The 3979-nt window shown below is 33.3% G+C and overlaps 1 protein-coding gene across 3 annotated transcripts in view; it reads right to left on the reverse strand.

Moving 5' to 3' along the window:
• The window catches only part of LOC100163938 (EF-hand calcium-binding domain-containing protein 4A), a 23632-nt gene that overhangs the window by 13530 nt on the left and 6123 nt on the right, over positions 1-3979 (reverse strand). The window lies entirely within an intron of this gene.

Genomic DNA, 3979 nt, shown 5'->3' on the forward strand with positions numbered 1-3979 from the left:
AAAACTGAGTATAGTCTAGTTTAGCCGGATAGGCTAGTTTTTAGTAGATGAGGTTTTACTATTAATGTACGTCTATTGCTTTATAGTTAATGAATAGGTATTAATAATGTTTTATTTGATTAGAAATTCATATTTCATAAAATTAATTTTAAAACGTTATTAATCACGTTACTATTCACTAGGACTACCGACTAGACATACTGTGTAGGTACATAATAAATAATAATATTATATAGAGTAATCGTGTGGATAACAACAATATTAAAAGAAAATAATATTGTCGGGCAATTTATTATTACTATTTACTAATATGATTAATGAATAATGATAAGTGTGTAGTTGTAATTGTCATATAATACGATGGTATGTCAGTTAGACTTAATAATGATGAACGAATTGTGCTACTTAAACGTATGATAAAAATAAAATTGTTAAAATTATATGATTAGTAAATAACTTAAGAAATATACTCATGCCAGCAAATTTCCCCCCCAAAAAAAAGGAAAAAGTTATTACGTTCCAAATTCATTTAATCAAAAAATATTGATATTATAAACTATTTGATTAAGATAAATGTTTTTCCTATCAAAATTGTTCTTATAATGATATTCACAAATTGGCTATTTTGAATATATTCAAACAAATTTAAATCAAATTAAAATTTTTTTATTTTCAGTGTTAAAAAATAAAAATAATTGTTTTTAATATACGTGTAACGCAAATGATTAAATTATATTATATAAAAAAAAAATTTTAAATATTGATTGGAACATTAGTTATTCCAAAAGTCAGTTTTATCTGTTACAACCTGTATATCGGACTGTTTTGTCTACGATTCAACTATAATAATAGGCCATAAATTAAAATAGTACGAAGCAAGTGGCTCTTGAGTACCTACAAATATTATAGATTATAATACATTGTATTTAATACCTACACCATGATATTATTATGAACTAGTTCCTTTTCCACTTTTCAGTGTACATTTGTACTAAGTCCGAGTAGATTTGTTTGACAAAACGCAAGTTAATTTTGTATTTATTAAATTGTAGTACTTCCACAGTTCCACTTTTCATATTTAAAATCAAACCCTGCACTCTGCGGTACTGTAAATAAAACAGTGTCGAGAGTTGTAATCTCCTATTGCGTAATGCGTGACAAAACTGCATAGGTAGAGGTATTCGACATAATAATATGTAACTGATTAATCTAACTATATAAGGTGACATATTATTATTTATTAATTATCAGCGTTCGTAACGAGCAAAAGCAGTCGTACGCGTATAACCGAGATTCCTAAACGTGTGACACGATGGTGATCACCATTATCTTTTGTCGACATTAAAATTCATCGAATTCCAACGGACAAATGGACGAACGAAAACAAAAGTTGACCGTTAAAAACTCAGTTACAGGCACTGAAGTCTATATAGTATAGAGTTCAGTGGTTAAAGGTTATTTAGTTGGGTTCTGATAAGAGCCGCGCCGACATCGTCACGCCGAGTCATTCGAAACGGGAAACGAAACGGCGATAATACGTCGGGGCGAGGCACAGTATTTGCTGGTAGACGAGACAGAGAAACCGCCGAGGAAGATGGAGCGAGAGCGATAAAAAAAATTAAAAAGGAAATAATTTAACGGACTTTTCGGGTTGGCGGGCGGGCGGTGCGGGGTACGTGCATTGCGTGTGCGTCGGTGATTCACGGGCAAGCGGTGCGGATGTGGTGGGAAGCGTAGGCACCGCATTGCCGGTGTGCCGAACAGCGCGTCGTCGGTCTGCAGACGAGTTTCGGAGCATACAACACGGGCACCGTCGGCCATTGGACGTCAATTTGTGTTTGGACGTGAACGAAGCTGCTTCGATCGCTTCTTGTCTGACATAAAAAAACTCCAAGTTTTTTACTTCAACAATTCGTTCCTATCCAACGACAACACTCAAACTTCAAAATGGTAAGTAAACGGCATTTGGTCTAGCGCAATATAATATAATTATAATATAACAATATTGTCATCGTGGTCGTTATTCGTTTTTATGATTTTATGCACATCGTGTGTTGACGGTCAACACGCCATCTTGACACGTCCGCGTTTCGGTGCCGGTAGCTGGTCAACAATCACCGTTGCCGCGTTTTCCCGTATATTTTCCGTCCGAGATTCGCTCGTTGGTCCACGCCGTCACTTTTTTCCTTTTTTCCGTCGGCCGACAACCGGACCGGACCGCGACGGGATGGGCGTGACCGGAACTCGGCACTGAAAACCGTTAACCGCTATAGCGTCTTCTCTTTACGACCGAACACGTATTTCCTATGACGTGGCGTTTTCTAAACCGGACGTGACCGTAATTTCGAGAAATGCATTTTCGAAAAACCCACTTTAATCACTTACGACAATTCTAAATATGTTACGTTCGAACGTCCGCTGGTAATTCGCTCTTATCAATTACCTATTTTTTACGATCAGTTTCATGACAAAATCCGATGACGGTTTTTTGTTGTGTAAATCACTGACGTGTGAGTCCTATCGACGCGCCAGTGAGTGACCGTCTGCAAGGGCGTTGTCTTCGTCATATAAATTCACTTTGTGGGGGGTTAGTGTCTATTTTATGTCTGGTTGTATATATTATTATTAATTATTAGGCTTCTCCAACGATATCGATATTTTGATTCGATATCGATATCGCGAACTTTTTTTCGGAAATTTAGGTATCGATAATCGTTATATATCGTACGATATATCGATAATCGAAATAAATCGATTATCGAAATATATCGGATATCCAGGTTAAAAATAGCACAGGATAACAAAAAATAAATTTTAAATAATTATTTTTCCCAGTAACTCATTAGTCTAAATAGTCTCATAACTCTGTAGCTCAGTCAGTTAGTCAGTGTTTATCGCTTGATAGTTTCGGACGTTCCGGTGTTGTTTGTGATTCGTTAAAATATTTTGTTTATGTTTTGTTTTTCTCATTAATATAGTAATTGTGTAATTATTAAATGGTTTTTTATTTTGTCCTCTAGAATCACTCAATTATTTCTTCTGTACCGACGTGGTTAAGCTGGAGTACTCGGACCCTTTAATCTTTATAAACTGAACTGATAATTTATGCCTAAACTTTTGAATAAAATATTTATTATTTTAAAACAATTAATTGTTAACTAATACCTACTAGTTACTACCTAGTACCAATAAAAGGTACCTAACTTTTTTTTGTAGTACCTACCACATAGTTCTGTGTACCTACTACCTAGTTAATTGAGTATTGAGTACTATTGAGTATTGACAATTATGATATCATAAAGATATCGGAATATCGATATCGATAATTCGATATATCGATATATCGATACCTACATTTTTTTTTCGATATCGCGATTCGATAACGCACAATTCAAAACGATATCGATATTCAAAAATATATCGTTGGAGAAGCCTATTAATTATACTTATTTATTGTTCCTCATTCGAAAGAATGGTTTGAACGTTTTGGCCTACACATGAGGAGAGTGGTAGTTTGAAATAATATTATAATAAGACCCAAACGAAACTGAATGTGTTTACCCACAATTATTTGAATTGCCGATCGGCTACATAGGACCTATTATTGATCAATTTGATTTTTTTTCTTAAACGTTATATTAATTATAAAATACACGAGTCTTTCTTAGTGAGGTCCAGTAATCTTTTCGATATTAATTTAAATAAATAAATAAAATTATTATTTGTTAGGTACCTATTAGGTATAAGGAGTATTATAAGGAATAATTGTAATTATTGAAGATGAATTATTTTCGAATGTTTGTCCTTATAAGGAATTGAATTCACCTTATTTCCTACTTTATCCTATATTTTTAATCTTGGTAAGGTACATAATTAAAATATTACATTTTGTTAACTAAAGAATTATGAATTATTGGTAGGTAATGGGTATTATTATTTATTACCATCTTAAATTATGCATTTGATATACTTACTATAT

This window comes from Acyrthosiphon pisum, chromosome A1, assembly GCF_005508785.2.
Source record: "Acyrthosiphon pisum isolate AL4f chromosome A1, pea_aphid_22Mar2018_4r6ur, whole genome shotgun sequence".
In the NCBI taxonomy this organism is placed as follows: Eukaryota; Metazoa; Arthropoda; class Insecta; order Hemiptera; family Aphididae; genus Acyrthosiphon; species Acyrthosiphon pisum.